Source organism: Chrysemys picta, chromosome 2, assembly GCF_011386835.1.
Source record: "Chrysemys picta bellii isolate R12L10 chromosome 2, ASM1138683v2, whole genome shotgun sequence".
NCBI classification, from domain to species: domain Eukaryota; kingdom Metazoa; phylum Chordata; order Testudines; family Emydidae; genus Chrysemys; species Chrysemys picta.
The window spans coordinates 126,511,750-126,528,942 of NC_088792.1; the positions used below are offsets into that span (position 1 = coordinate 126,511,750).

The 17,193-nt window shown below is 41.6% G+C and overlaps 1 protein-coding gene across 6 annotated transcripts in view; it reads left to right on the forward strand.

The window, feature by feature from the left end:
- LPCAT1 (lysophosphatidylcholine acyltransferase 1) overlaps positions 1–17,193 on the forward strand; it is a 175,523-nt gene that overhangs the window by 35,886 nt on the left and 122,444 nt on the right. The gene's annotated exons all lie outside the window — the stretch shown is intronic.

Sequence of the window (17,193 nt, forward strand, 5' to 3'; positions counted from 1 at the left end):
AATAATAGTTTTGGGGATTTGGTTAAACTAGAAGTTGGAGCAGAACTGACAAGTGTTGAACAATCAAGTCTGATGAAGACATCTGTTAGAGAAGTCAGTGATATGGATGTATCTCTGTATCAAGTAAAGGATAGGCCAGAACTACAACAGAACAGGAAACGTCAAGGTCACAGAGCTAAATTCTGTTAAATCAAGTCAGAATACTAAAGAGTTTTGTAGAAGTAGACACATGGTTAAAACAAAAATCTACAAATTTCTCAATACAAATGAATGAAGCCTAAAAGCAAAAATAGTTTGTCTGAAAGTGGAAGAGGACCTTGCTATAACAGTGATTACTGAAATGTGGCGGAATGACAAAAATCGGTGGGATATAATATCTGCCTAAATTCCACAAAGAAAGGCTAGATTGTGTTGAAGGTGAGAGAGTAACTCTATCTAAAAGATTACGTAGTGAGAGAAGCTCTAAGGAGAGGTGATCATGAAGTTGAATCTGTAGGGATACAGAGATTGCAGATAAAATTCAAATTTGATAGATACAAAGTAATGCACACTGAATAATTCAAATAATTTCCTCTATAAACCTCACTGGGTTCTCAATTAACTGTATTGACTTAAGGAAAAGACTTGGAGCGAAATCCTGCCCCTGTTGAAGTAAAAAGCTAAATTCCCATTGACTTCCCTAGGGCCAGGATTTAATCCCTGAGGATTATTATAGACAGGCCCACGAACACCTCTGCTCAATGTCCAGCAGCCGTCAAAAATCAGTAATGCTAGAATGTATAAGAAATTGGATGGAAAAATATGGAAAGCATTATACCATCATGTAAATCAATGGTACATTCTTATCTGGAATACTGCATTCAGTTCTTGTCACCAGCATCTTCACAACAACAGATTTGGAGGGTGTTTGGACATGGGCAATAAGACTGATTAGAAACATGGAAAAGAGAGAAAAGATTGGAACTGTTCACTTTAGAGAGGAGATGAACAGGTGGAGCATAATAGTGAATAGTAAAAAAGGAGTTTGATCAGTAACGTAGTCACCTTTTATGTAATGACAGATTAAGGAACGTTCAGTAAAATTGAAAGGTAGCAAATTCAAAACTGGTAAAAAGAAATACAACATGTACTCTGGTTGTTAAAGGGACCAAGAGCTTAACAGGATTCAAAAAAGGATTAGACATTTATATGAATAACAAGAATGGCCAATGTTATAATAGCAAGTATTTAAAAAATAAATAAGAGCTTTGAATGGGATGTAAATCCTCAAATTTCAGGGAATAAACCTACTTCTAACCTTTGGGTTTTAGGAGGAAACTTGCCCTGTAGGGCTGCTTCTTCTGAAGGATACTGGAGTAAATGGAGCTACTGGTCTGATTCTGAATGGAAATTCCTGTGTTCCTATCTATAGTCTTACTTTGGATATGCTTTATATTGGAGTTATGTTGTTTATGATCCACCAAAACTGGGTCCCATATATTTTTTGGATTGCAGAGTTGATTCTCGGAGATTATATATTTTTTACATAATCTAGTACATTCACTTGAAACTAATGAATATGTTGAAAGGCTTAATTATGTGTATTTTATCAGTGCTGTGACCTAGAAATAATTTAGTCTGAAATTTGTTTTTGGATTCTTAAGGCTTTGTAGTATGTGATTTTTAGCAGTAGTTTTATTGCAAACAAATTTCTAGCTTTTACAGTTTTGTTGATACTTCATAACTCTGCAGAACAGTAAGAAGTTACATATGACGGTCTTAAGAAGGGTGGTCCCCAGATATCTCTGGCTCTGAGTGACTGAATTTTACATAATTGGTAACCTCAAAAACAAGTGGTTAACTGTGAAGAATTTCAATTTAAGTATTCAGTGTAGATCCCTACTCTTAGGAGGATTTGAACTTCTCACACCCATGGCCAGAATCCTCTGGAAAGCAGTGTATGCTCTGTGCAGAGCTGAATATTGTGATACAAAGAAATGTAGCTCTATTTTCATCTCGTACCTTTTAGACCAGTATGTGAGGCCTCAACCTTTTATCATTATGGCTGTTTCTAGGCTGGGCACATTGCTGTAAAATAGGATGTAGGAGGCATTTTTGGAGAAAAGTAGATAAAGAAGTTACCTTTCGTAATTTGAATGTGCTGAAACTGGAAAAAAAAAATGTTTACCAGGATGAAGTTTGAACATTTCACTTTCTAAATTGGAGATCAAAATTTAAATACAATTTGAAAAATTAGTAAATTTCTATGGTTTTTATTCCACTACATACAGTTGTTGTATATTCCACACGTTGTTTAGACAAGCATAATTTAACAGTTGATACGTATGCCAACATGCTCCTTGCATTTACAGGCTGCAGTCTATGCCAGTGTGGCTTTCTGCAGCTACAGCATTGTGATATGCACTCTTTGACACATCCACAGATGGTAATTTCTGTACAGCTGTCAGGTATTGGCTGCATTGACATAAGCTTGGGTATCAGTTCTCCACTGTGTTTGGTCCAACCCATATTCTGCAGTGGGATTGTTGCATTTGCCTGCCTCCAGACCATGGCTTGAAAGTGAGCTCTTTGGATGTAATAGCATGGTGCATCTCTAGTTCGGGACAGAGCATCTGGTGATAGATACTTAGAGAAGAATATCACCCATGCTTTGTCGCAGTTCTTCCTCATCAGACAATTTGTACGTGTTACAGATTAACTCTTTTGCTGAAATGGGAAGGATGATCTACAGAATTAACCAAGTTCCTTAAAGTCCCTGTTTCTCCATGAATATTGTCAAAGCCATTTTCTTGCTGTGCCCAGCAATATGGGAAACTGTATCACAGCCTGTCAGTACATGGAAGGAGAGTATTGTTCCTATGTCTGCTTCACGAAATACAGGCAGAAGCTTCATTCAGACAGTATGCACAAGAATGTGCATCAAAAAACCCAAATACGACTTGCTGCAAGGCATTTTGTCAGTGTGTCACTAACAGAAGAACATCAGTGTCTTGTGCTGACACGATGACACAATCAGCATCTATATGCATACAGTGCAGTACAGTCCTGGTGTCTGCCTCTTCATGGTCAGTTTTGTAACTCGCTTGTGTCCACAGGTGGGTTTGATGATTTAACTGAACTGTCTTCTTTGAACCCTCCGGATATGAAAATTGTTTTGGTATGTGGAGCATTGGTATGTGGGTAGGAGTTTTTCAGAGATGAAAGAAGCCAGATCAGCTTTATTTTTGGGATGGGTCAAGTGGTCTGGTTAGCAGTTGAGTGGAACAGATTTGTCTTCAATCATAGAAGCTTTGGCGCACATCTGTTGTGTCATTCCTTTAATAGAATCCTGTCTGTACCTGTCAAATATATAGTCCTGCTGAAATGCTGTCCAGAATGATGAACTCGCTCAACAAAAATGTTTGCAAGGTTTCCAATGATTGTATATTGAAGAGGTTTTCCTAGTGCCACTACATGTGCTTGGCTAACCATCACCAGAGAGGATGTACTATCAAGTGTTATCTCACAAGGAGAAGGATGTCTCTGGTTAAAATGTCTATCATAACAGGCTTATTTCTAACTTTAGACACCAATTTACCTCAGCAAGAGTAAATTGAACTAGCATTAGCTCAGGACACAATATTTTGAGCAAATCCACTGTCATTGTAGGCAGTAACTATGCACTTAGTGTCAGAAGATCAGCCTTTATTGTGATTACCTTGTCTTTGCTTTTCATTTCTTTTCCGGCTGCATAGAGGGAGGAAAATGTCAGAGCCCTTGTCCTTTTCAGTAGGTCTCGGAATTTGGTATGGGCACCTCCTTCCTTTGGTGTCATTAGCCTTTCCTGAACAAAAATATTAAGGGCATGTCTACACTACGAAATTAGGTCGATTTTATAGAAGTCGATCTTTAGCAGCCGATTTTATATAGTTGATCGTGCATGTCCCCACTAAGTGCATTAGGTCGGCAGAATGCATCCTCAATACTGTGACTAGCATCGACTCACGGAGTGGTGCACTGTGGGTAGCTATCCCACAGTCCCCGCTACCCATTGGAATTCTGGATTAACCCCCCAATGCCTGATGGAGCAAAAACATTGTTGCGGGTGGTTTTGGGTACATGTCGTCAATCTTCGCTCCTCCCTCCCTCCTTGAAAGCAATGGCAAACAATCATTTTGTGCCTTTTTCCCTGGGTTATCTGTGCAGATGCCATAGCATGGCAAGCATGGAGCCGGTCAGCTGTACACTGCTTTTGTGTGCATTGCAAACACCTCACGCGTTATCCTGCAGTATGTGCAGAGCCTAGCTAGGAGCCACCAGTACAAGGAAGATTGTGAGGAGGACATGGACACAGAGTTCCTGAAAGCACGGGATGTGGCAATTGGGATATCATGGCAGCATTGGGGCATGTTAATACAGTGGAATGCCGATTCTGGGCCCGGCAAACAAGCACAGACTGGTGGGACCGCATAATGTTGCAGGTATGGAATGATTCCCACTGTCTGCGAAACTTTCGCATGTGTAAGGCTACTTTCATGGAACTTTGTGAGTTGCTTTCCCCTGTCCTGAAGCACAGGAATACCAAGATGTGAGACCTGCCCTGACAGTTGAGAAGCAAGTGGCGATAGCTCTGTGGAAGCTTGCAATGCCTGACTGCTACTGGTCAGTCGGGAATCAATTCGGAAAGGGCAAATCTACTGTGGGGGCTGCTGTGATCCAAGTAGCCAGGGCAATCAATACTCTTCTGCTAAGAAGTGTAGTGAGTCTGGGAAATGTGCAGGACATAGTGGATGGCTTTGCTGCAATGGGGTTCCCTAACTGTGGTGGGGCAATAGACAGAACGCATATCCCTATCTTGGCACCGGACCACCTTGCCAAAGAGTGCATAAACCGCAAAGGGTACTTCTCAATGATGTTGCAAGCACTAGTGGATCATAAGGGCCATTTCACGGACATCAACATGGGATGGTCAGGAAAGGTGCATGATGCTCGCATCTTTCGGAACTCGGCTGTTCAGGAAAGCTGCAAGAAGGGACTTTCTTCCCAGACCGGAAAATTACCGTTGGGGATGTTGAAATGCCAATAGTTATCCTTGGGGACCCAGCCTACCTCTTGCTCCCATGGCTCATGAAGCCGTACACAGGCAGCCTGGACAGCAGTAAGGAGCAGTTCAACTATAACCTGAGCAAGTGCAGAATGGTGGTAGAATGTGCCTTTGGGTGTTTAAAACGACGCTGGCATAGTTTGCTGAGTAGGTTAGACTTCAGTGAAAGCCATATTCCCATTGTTATTGCTGCTTGCTGTGTGTTTCATAATATCTGTGAGAGTAAAGGGAAGACGTTTATGGCGGGATGGGAGGTTGAGGCAGATCATCTGGCGGCCAATTTTGAATAGCCAGACACCAGGGCAATTAGAGGCGCACTACGCATCAGAGAGGCTTTGAAAAACAGTTTCATGACTGACCAGTCTATGGTGTGACAGTTGTGTGTGTTTGCCCTTGATACAAAGCCGCCCCCTTTGGTGAACGTACTTCCCTGTAAGCCAGTCCCCATCCCCCCTTCGACCACAGGTGGCATAGGAAATAAAGTCCCTATTGTTCTGAATCAATTCATTCTTTATTTATTAAAAAAAACTTGAGATCACTGGCAACGCTAACTAGTAAAAAGAAGCCCTGGTGTACAAAGGGTATGATAATGGGGTGGGGTCGGGGAGGAGGGAAGGACAAGGCCACATTGCTTATTGTAGCCACACTACAAATCAAAGCTGTTTGAATGACAGCTTTCTGTTGCTTGGGTCATCCCCTGGAATTGAGTGGCAGGGTGCGCAGAGCCTCTCCCTCTCTTCCCCCCCCCCCCCCCCCCCCCCAGCGTTCTTGGGCATCTGGGTGACGAGGATATGGAACTTGGTGAGGAGGGCAGGTGGTTACACAATGGCTGCAGCGGGGGTCTGTAGTCTAGTTGCCTTTCCCGCAGCTCCACCAGATGCCTCATCATGTCCGTTTGCTCCCCCTTTAGCCCCAGCATCTCCTCCTGCGTGTTACGATCATGCTCACTGTATGCTTTCCTGGCCTCTGCCACCGAATGCCTCCATGCATTCAGCTGTGCCCTATCAGTGCGGGAGGACTGCATGAGCTCTGAAAACGTGTCATTGCGAGTGCGTTTTTTTCGCCTTTTAATCTGCGATAATCTCAGGGACAGAGCTGATGCAGGGAGCATAGAAACATTTGCAGCTGTAGGGGGGAAAAAGGGTGAGTAGATGTTACAGAAGATATATTTCTGAGAACAAAAGGGGGACTCTTTCACAGTGAACCAAGCAATTCACAGCAGACGGCACCTGTGTTTTAGGTACAAGGTCGCATTTTGCTTTTTATATTGAGCGCCTGCTGGTATGGTGACACATCACATATGGCTGGGCCACACAATTCGGTTTGCAGGCAGCCATGGTAAGCAAAAGGGCACGTGGGGTTGGCTTCTTCCGTGTTCATAACATGTGGAAATGTTTTCAAACTGCAGCGCCCTCCTTTCCCATAGCAACCAATGCCGGTTGTGTTGGCCGTTTAAAAGGAGGGGCTGCGTTTAAAAGGAGGGGCTGCAGTTGTCATTTAAAAAGAGCGGCTGCGGTTTTGGGGTGGATGTGCAAAACACCCCTCCCTCCCAGCGTGGCTATTTTCCGGGATGATCTCTTTTAGCAAAGCGCAAACAGCCCAGCATGCCCAGGGTCTAATGTGTCGGGGATCACTAAACAGAGGGGATTACTGTTCCCTTACTAAACTTCCCCTATTTCAACCAGGTGACCATGAATGATATCACTCTCCTGAGGCTGACACAAAAAATAACAACTGAATGTTGTATGAATGCGACCCAGGACCATTCGCTGCCATGCTTTGTGCTGCGATGATTCCAGACCACTTACTACTGGCATGGCATGGTAAAGTGTCCTACTGTGGAGGATGAAATAAGGCAGCCCTCCCCAGAAACCTTCTGCAAAGGCTTTCAGAGTACCTCCAGGAGAGCTTCATGGAGATGTCCCTGGAGGATTCCTGCTCCATCCTCAGACATGTAAACAGACTTTTCCATTAGCTGTACTGGCCGCAAATGCATCCCAATTGTAGTGTCATATTGAGGGATACTTCAGGTACAAGATTGCATCCCTCTTTAGAATACCTGATGAATAACTGATGAAAATAAATATAATTAATAACTACCGCATGAAGATTGAATACATAATAAATATTTGCTAGTATGTATCTTATGCCATGCCATGGCATAGGTATCCAAATCAATACTCCTCATTTACACTGTAAGCAAAAGCTGGTTAGGTTAGATTACTGTTTCGGCTAATGATTAGCTAATAATAATTTATATTTTTGAAAGAGGAGAACGTATGGAAATAACTATATCATACTGTGTTGTGTATGATTCTTTGTGTAATCCCTGTCAGTGCATTTAACTCCTTCCTGTATCAAAAATACCTGAAAAGTAGTTTGTTTACTTAGTCGTAAATGTCATTTTTACTACAAAATTCAAGTGCATATCATCACGTGACTAGAAGAAGTAGAGAGTATGATCTTCAGCAGATATCATTCCCTGCATCTTCTGATAGTACAGTATTCCAAAATGGGAATGTATTCCATATTTAGTATCTTTTACTTTCTGTTTATTTTTTTAAGTTACAAATTATAACCATTTTTCTTTTTTGTTTTACTTATCTTAAAGTTCAAAATTCAGTTTGGTAAACATCATTTTCAGATTCAGCCCTTGGTTTTAGGATTAGTTATTTATTTAGTTAAAATTCTTCTTTAGTTCTCCCCTCCCCCAAATTCAGCCGTTGCAACTAAATACTTCCTCTCCACCATCTAGGGCTACTTACGCCTTTGGTGCTGAGGCAAAATCTCTAGACTCGGAGTCCTGTCTATCCTTCTGTGATGTTTTTGTGCCCCTGAATGATGAGCACATCAAGTGCTTTCCTTGTTGATAAAAACCATATCCCAGATCAGTGCTCCATCTGCCAGTCCTCAGAAAGGACACAGATCCAGGGATATTAACCTCCAACTTTTCCTGTTAGAGCATTCAATGAGAGCAGCAGATTCTACAATGAGTGAGATGCAAACAGAAGAGGGATTGTGCCCCTGTGAGCTGGGACTCTGATCACCTTGAGCCACTGCTACCAGTGATGTGGATGTGGCTCGAGCATCTGTTGTCTTTCCGGACACCTCTAAGCCCAGCGCTGGCCCCCAGTACTGCCTTGAGCTTTTCTAGCTAGGGCAAAAAGGAGCACAGCTCCAAAACTGACTCCAGGCATCAGTCTCCCTCTCTGACATAGATTGAAAAAAAGAATTGGTCACCAGGTCCATGACTCTTCTAAAGTCACACCTTCCAAATCAGTCACCAGCTTGGCTCTACAATCACTCCTGAGACCCCCTTACTGAGCATGCCCATAATTATGTTGCCACTAACCATGTCAAGGGAAGCTGTCCCACCATTAACCATATCCAGGGAAGCTCTCCTGCTTCAGTACTGATTTCCTCTGTGCCAGTCTTAGTATTGCAACCATTGATACCAATCATAGTGGTACCAACCACATTTTCAATATCAGTGGGTTCTTCTGAGTAGGCAACAAGAATCCTAAATCTAGCACCAATTATGATACCAAAACTCACAATACCAATACCTATAGTACTCTCACTCCTATGGGCATTTTAGGGCCCCCTCATCCTAGAGCACCAGTAACACCGGGGAAATCTGACTCCACTTTGACATCTACTCCATCACCTCTTCCTTCCCCTCACCCCATTAGGGAGCCATCATCTGAACCCATCCCTTGTTCATCCTCACAGGACCAAGACTGAGATCTCATTCTCTGGCTAGACTCCCAAGCACAACTAAGCCATCTGATCCAACGTGGGTGACAGGAATAGAAGCCCAAGAGGATGAAGGAGAGGGAAGTGTTGCCTACCAAGAGGAAGATGTCCCTTCTAATCCACCTGCAATTCCCTCACTATCGCTTCCTCCATTCTGGAGGATACTGGAACTCCAACTATCCTTTCCCCTCCAGATGACTTGAAATTCTTCCAAGATCACCTGAGCCATAGTGCTGACACTCTGGATATACAACTCAAAGTTGTCTAAGACAATTGATGACATTTTTTGATCACCTTCATTCTTCTGCAGCTGGCAGACTAGCTATGCCAATTAATGGTGGGTTTGAGCCTGTCAAGGCAAACCCATCCTGTATATCTCCCACAACTAAGGCCATGTGTATACTGCTGCAATCGATGCTCTCTCCCATCAACTCCGGTACTCCAGCTGCCCGAGAAGAGAAGTGTCTCCTGTTGACACAGCACGGTGTAGACACCTCGGCTAGTTGACCTAAGCTACGTTGACTTCAGTTACATTATTCACGTAACTGAAGTAGTGTAACTTAGGTTGACTTACCGCAGTAATGTAGACAAGACCTAAGATCAGCATTACCAGCCCTTCTCCCACCCCGCTCACCCAAGAGGCTTCAAATATTTCTACATGAACTAAGTCCTGTGCTGTTAGGTCTTTGCAATACATAAGAGATCTAAACAGCTGGCAGGTCTGAAAATGACATTGTAGGACAAGGACCCCAAAAGGCTGGAACTCTTTTGGCTGAAAGGTCTGTTCTTCCACCAGTCTCCAAATGCACATAGTAAATTATCAGGTGCTTCTAGTGAAATGTGACTACCTCCAGTGGGATAAAGTGTCTCAGTTTCTGGACAAGCTGTGAGGCGAAAGAAGAGGTGGAGGCCAATTTATCAGGACAAGTTCGCTTCTATCACGTCTGCCTGTGCTATGCCTACCTCAATTTCCGTGCACAAGTTACCATGATTTCAATACTCTGGCATTTCTAAAGAAGTCTAGATAATAGAAGACCTGACCTTTAAGGGACTGCAGCTATTCCACAGCAAGACAGATAAGGCTGTCCATATTCTGACTCCAGAGCTACTCTGTCTTTGGGCCTCTATATCTTATCTCTAAAACAAAGACATACAAGTGTCAAATGCTCTTCAGACAGCTTGCTTCTCTTACCAACAACAGAAGACATTTGGCCTTCTTGAAAAGGCCTCATTGTTCAAGAAGTTCAGCCTCCATTGGTACTATCCACATGGCATCATCATCCAGGCATCAGGTTTGATGTACCAATTCTTGTGGATCCATATACTTTCCTCCCCTCCTTTTGAAAATAGCCTTGCCTTTCTTTTGGCAGTATGGGCTGGAATCACCATGGACTGGGTCCTGGAGTTAATTGACAAAGACTATTCTGTGTGATTCCATCTCTACATACTCCCCCACCCACTTTCTAATTCCTTTTCAGGGATCCTGCTCATGAGACATCATTAAGAAAAGCAGACTCCCTATTGCAATGTAAGCAGTAGGAGAGTTGTCACAGGATGTTTTATTTCCCTTATTTTCTCATCTTGAAAAGTTCTACACCCCATTCTAAATCTGAGAAGACAAAACAGATTCATCCACCTCAAGTTCAGAATGCTGACCCGAGTCTCAATTATTCCCTCCGAGGACCCCCAAAATTGGTTTGTGACACTTGACCTTGAGGACACCTATTTTTACCTGACAATTCATGCAGCACACAGAAAATACTTGCATTCAGTAGTAGAGAAACATCCATTACCTGTACACATTTCTACCCTTTGGTCTGTCCACAGCACTAAAGGGGTTCGCCAAACAAATGACACTAATGGTTGCTCACTTACAACATTCAAGGCATTGACATACCCCTCCTGACTATTAGCTAATGTGACACTCTGTCTCAAAGTAGTACCCTGGAACCCCCATATTCACCATTGTGATATAACTATATGTTTTATGCAAAGTTTGCTTTGAGATATCATTTTGTAAGTCTTGATCTGTTGAACAATAATATCCTGTTGGATTTTATGCACTATTGTACGCAAAGTTATGAAGTATTTCTATATGTGTTACTGAAATATGTTGTGAGGTTGGGAATACCCACAACCAGCCTTTCAATTGCAACAAAGGAGGGCTCAGATAGTGTTAATGGCCCATCAATAAAACAATCCACTATCCCGGAGGCTCCTTGGAGAAGGCACACACACAATGGAGACTGCTTGACTAATGGGGACTCACTGACCCACATGTCACAGCAAGGATCTTTCTAGCAGCTGGAAGAAGATATAAAAAGAGAAACAGTGATATCACCACTTAGCCTCTCTACCTCCCTCCTCTCCCCCCGAAATCCCATCTCAATACCTGGAAAAATGTCTGGAGGAAAAAGACTTTGAACTGGGGAGGAATGGTCCCAGCCTGGAAAGGGAGTCCAGTCTGTGTATTGAGGAACAATAACCTGCTTGTACCATCTGTTAGGGTGAGATATTGCTTGATTTAAATCTTGCTTAGTGTGTTAAAGTTAGAATTAAACTGTGAATTTAATTTTGTTTCTTAGGTAACCAACTTTGATCTCTATGCCTGCTACTTATAATCACGTAATCTATCTTTTTGTAGTTAATAAATCTGTTTTACAGTTTACCTAAAATTGTGTTTTGGTGGAAGTGTTTGGGAAATCTCATCTCAGATTACAAAGGCTGGTGCATGTCCACTTTCCTATGAAGAAGAGGCAAACTAAGGGTATGTCTTCACTACCAGCCGGATGGGTGGGCAGCGATCGATCCAGTGGAGATTGATTTATCGTGTCTAGTCTAGTCGTGATAAATCGGTCCCCGAGCGTTCTCCCGTCGACTCCAATGCTGCAAGAGACACAGGCAGAGTCGATGGGGGAGCGGCAGCAGTCGACTCACTGTAGTGAAGACACCACGGTAAGTCAATCTAAGTACGTCGACTTCAGCTATGTTATTCACGTAGCTGAAGTTGCGTAACTTAGATCGATTTCCCCCCCAGTGTAGACCAGGCCTAAGTAATCAACTTACACTGGTCTGGCTTCTGACCAGCACACAACAGTACAGTTTGGGGGTGCAAGGCTGGGGAGTTGGGGGGGAGGGAAATTGGCTTGAGGCTCTCTATTGATGGTTCATGAGTGGCTGCAAGATCATTCACGTAACACAGTTGGGTGTGTCCCTGCATGTGGATGTCTGTGTAAGTGCAGCGCCTGTTAGGCTTGTAGCTTGACATCAGCATCACAGTGTGAGAGGCAGCCCAGGTTGGTGGAACAGAGGGCATAGTGGTCCCACAGTCCAGGTTGCACCCCGGGGACCCATCACAGAGGTGAGATGACCAGTTCTTTATGCACAGTCCTGACCTGATCCCCCTTGGACTCAAGTCAATTAAAGTTAACTCCAGCGCATATCCTAAAGTTTACAGGGGTAGTCATGGACTGAAAATAAGCAAAAGTTTACATCCCTTTGGAAAAGTCTTCAACTACAGCTTCATCTCTAGTCTCCAAAAACAACATCGGGAACTTGCCTCAGATTTCTGGGGCATAAGAACATAAGAATGACTCTGCTGGGTCAGACTAATGGTCCATCTTGCCCAGTATCCTGTCTTCTGACTGGCCAGTGCGGATGCTTCCAAGGGAATGAACAGCACAGGGCCATTATCAAGTGATCCATACCCTATCATTCATTCCCAGGTCATTGATGGACCTATCCTCCATGAATTTATCTAATCCTTTTTTTTAAACCCAGTTATAGTTTTGACCTTCACAGCATCTCCTAGCAACAAGTTCCCCAAATTAATTGTGCATTGTGTGAAGAAGCACTTCCTTATGTTTGTTTTAAACTTGCTGCCTATTAATATAATATAACCAGGGGACCCCTGGTTCTTGTGTTGTTTAAACGGGTAAAATAATACTTCCTTTTTCACTTTCTCCATACCATTCATGGTTTTATAGACCTCTCCTACCTTAGTAATCTCTTTTCTAAGATGAACAGTCCCACTCTTTTTAATCTCTCCTTTTATGGAAAACGTTCCATACCCCAGTCATTTTTGTTGCCCTTCTTTGTTGTTCTGTCCAATTCAAATACATCTTTTTTTGAGATGGAGCAACCAGAATCACAGTACAATAGAACCTCAGAGTTACGAACTGACCAATCAACCGCACACCTCATTTGGAACCAGAAGTGTGTAATCAGGCAGCAACAGAGACCGAAAAAAAAAAAGGCAAATACAGTATAGTATTGTGTTTAAATGTAAGCTATTAAAAAATAAAAGGAAAGCGGCATTTTTTTCTGATCGTAAAGTTTCAAAGCTGTGTTAAGTTAATGTTCAGTTGTAAACTTTTGAAAGAACAACTGTAACGTTTTGTTCAGAGTTATGAACACTTCAGAGTTACAAACAACCTCTATTCCCTAGGTGTTCGTAACTCAGGTTCTACCCAATTCAAGGTGTGGGCGTACTTTTGATTTATATAATGGCATTATATTTTCTATCTTATTATTCATCCCTTTCCTAAGGGTTCCTAACATTCTGTTAGCTTTTGCGACTGCAGCTGCACATGGAGCACATGTTTTCAGAGAACTATTTATGATAACTACAAGATCTTTCTTGAGTGGTAAGAGCTAATTTAGACCCCATCATTTTGTATGTGTAATTGGGATTATTGTTTCCAATGTGCATTACTTCGCATTTATCAGCATTGAATTTCAACTGCCCTTTTGTTGCCCACTTATCCAGTTTAGTGAGATCTCTTTGTAAGACGTCAGTCAGGTTTGGACTTAACTGTCTTGAGTAATTTTGTATCCTCTGCAAATTTTGCCACCTCACTGTTTACCTCCTTTTCCAGATCACTTATGGATATGTTGAACAGCACAGGTCCCAGTACAGAGCCTTGGGGGACCCCACTGTTTACCTCTATTCTGAAAACTGAACATTTATTCCTATTCTTTGTTTCCCATCTTTTAACCAGTTACTGATCCATGAAATCACCTTCCTTTTTATCCCATGACTGCTTCGCTTTCTTAAGAGCCTTTGGTCTGGGACCTTATCAATGGCTTTCTGGAAGTCCAAGTACACTATATAAACTGGATCACCCTTGTCCACATGCTTATTGACTCCCTCAAAGAAAAAACAACTGCAAGGATTAAGCATTAAGAATAGCTTTGTTGAAGTCCAGCTTAAAGGTTACAAGCAAAAGAAAAAAAAACACCTGGGGTTAGCACAGAGGAATCCACAAGCCATAAAGAAATAAACCTAATCGCGTCTTCCTAGATATTTCTTGATCTACTTACATATCTGGGGTTTTAAGTGAGTAGTTTCTAGGTATGATACTGAAGATTTTTCATACCTGGCCCAAAGCTTCTTACAGCATAACTGCAGCCCTCTCTGCCTCTTCCCGGAGAACAACCACAGATGGACAAAAGGGGAGTCGTTTTTCAATTTTAAAAAGTTTTAGCCTTCCCATTGGCTCTTTTGGCCAGGTGTCCACTCACTTCCTTTTACCTATGCATAGCAGTGAAACTTTTTTCTTAACCCTTTACAGGTAGAGCAATTAGCAAAAAGCCACTAAGAGCGGTTTTATAGCTGCTGGCTGGCTGGGTGACCATAAAAGGGAGCTGCTCCCCCCCTTCATTTATCACAGATGTGCTATGCTTTTCCTTTCTACCAAAAGACACAAGATCCGATTAAGTACAGACTGGTGGCTATATTGCAGGAAAAGATATGTTTTCTGGAAGTGCAAGTTTGAACTTGGACAACCAGTTTCAGAAATGCTTGCCACAGACTTCACAAGGGGAAGTCATAAGAGCAGAAGGTGATCACTGATTTTCCAGTCCATTTGTAACTAAGGAGGATATTAGCATCTATTAAGGCAAAATATTCTTAAATCAGCAGGCTTGAATATCTTACACCCAACAGCTCTAAAAGAGCTGGCTGAGGAGATCTTTGGCCTGCTGATAATTTTTAATAAATCATGTAATACCAGGGAAATTCCAGAAGACTGGAAGACAGTTAATGTACCAATATTCAAAAAGGCAAGTTAGGTCAGTTAGCTTGACATCAGTTCTGGGCAAATTAATAGAAAAACTGATGTGGAATTCAATTAATAAAGAATTAAAGGATAGGACTATAGTTAAAGCCAGTCAATACGGTTTTATGGAAAATAAGTCTAGTCAAACAAACCTGATTTAATTTTTTTAGGAGATGACAAGTTTGGTTGATGTAAAAGACTTAAATTTTTGAAAGGCATTTGACTAAATACCACATGGCATTCTGATTAATATTAGCACTATACAGTATCAGTAAAGCATATGTTAAGTGGATAAAGAAATGAGTAGCTCACAGATCTCAAAGAAGCTGTCAATGAGGAATCATTGTTGAATGCAGATGTTTCTAGTGAGATTTCACAGGGATCAATATTAGGGCCAATGGTATTCAACATTTTCATTATGATTTCGAAATAAAATCACTGCTGATAAAATTTGTGGATGACCAACAGATTGGCAGAATGGTAAATAATGGTGAGACCGGGACAGTCATGCAAAGCAATCTGGATCGCTTAATAACCTGAGGCCACCCAAATAAAATTTTTTACTACAAAGTTACATATTTAGGAACAAGGAATTGGGGCCAGAGCTACAGAATGGGGAACTGTATCCTGGAAAGCAGTGACTATGAAAAGGATTTAGGGGTCATAGTGGACATGTAACTCAACACTTTCCCAGTGTGATTCTGTGGCAAAAATGTATAATGCAAGCCTTGTATGTATAAACGGGAGTAGTGAGTAGGAGTAGAGATATGACTTTTTTACTTCTGTATATGGTGTGGTTAGACCAATTGTGGAATACTGCATACAGTTCTGGTGTCCAATGTTTTAACGCCCTTTTAAAAACATGAAGAGAGTGCAGAAAAGAACCCCAAAGTCATTTGAGGGCTGCAGAACAATGCCCTACAGCAGGGGTGCCCAACCTACGGCCTGCAAGCCATACATGGCCCACCAGAGCATTTTCATAAGACCCGCAGCCTGCTTCAACACAATGTATTAACAGCCACTTCATTAGCATTTTGTTGTCATGTTTACATCATTTTAATTTACATAACTGTGTAAATAGACAATACTGTACATAGAAACAACCTACCTAAGTACATACAAAGCAGGTTGAACTTAAAATATAAATCAATACAGGTGACTTTAAATCTTATTAAAATACGTAGAATCTGTTTGGTCCACACAAGGTTGTGCTTAGGTTTATGTGGTGGTCCTGTGTAATAAGGTTGGGCACCACTGCACAGGAAGAGACTTTGGGAGCTCAATCACTTTAGCTTATCAAAAAGATTAGAAGATGACTTAATTATCATGTATAAATTCCTTCACAGGAGAAAATACTGGCTTACTAAACGTCTTTTTAATCTAGCCCAGAAAATAAAATAGATGTGTTGCCTATGGGGAGAAATGCTTCAGCAGCATGTCTTAATGGAGACTTGTAAAGTAGCAACTTGAAGTTCCAAACACCTTTACCAAGCCAGGTTTGGGATGTGTCTTGTGAATTACTGCACAACAGAAGAAATCCTGCTTTCCAGTAGGATTGTGAGGGGGATCTCAATGAGGGAGATGCTCACAGAGGTTCTCCTCCCAGGAGGAAATGTTCTGGCCCATGGGTGGACAAACATAACTACTTTGCCGCCCCAAAAAAGTAAGTGTGCATTAAATGATACAGTCAAATTCATATTTTAGAATCACATTCACATAAAGTCTCCTGTTACAAATAAGGTCTTGTTATTACAAGTCTATTACAAGTGCATTTAAAAAAATCTAATTTACTTTTCATTATTCATTTTACTCTTTGCATTTCTCTCAGGTTAGGTAATGAAAATGGTTCAAGGATTTGCTTTAATTTTACATTGAAATATTATAATATAAGCCAATCAAAAAGAGTCATTATTTGCTTGTAACAAGGACTCCTGTTCGAAGGATGGCCATGATATAACATTAATTTATTTAGCTTAAGAAAGAAAAGATTTAAAGGTGACCTAATTACAGTCTGTAAGTACCTACATAGGGAACAAATATTTAATAATGGGCTCTTCAGTCTAGCAGTGAAAGGTATAATGTGATCCACTTGCTAGAAATTGAAGCTACACAAATTCAGACTGGAAATAAGGCGTAAAAATTTAATTAACTATTGGAACAATTTACCAAGGTCATGGTGGATTCTCCTTCACTGACAATTTTTAAGTCAGATTGGATGTTTTCTCTCAAAGCTATGCTCTAGGAATTATTTTGGGGAAGTTCTGTGGCCCTTTATACAGGAGGTCAGACTAGATG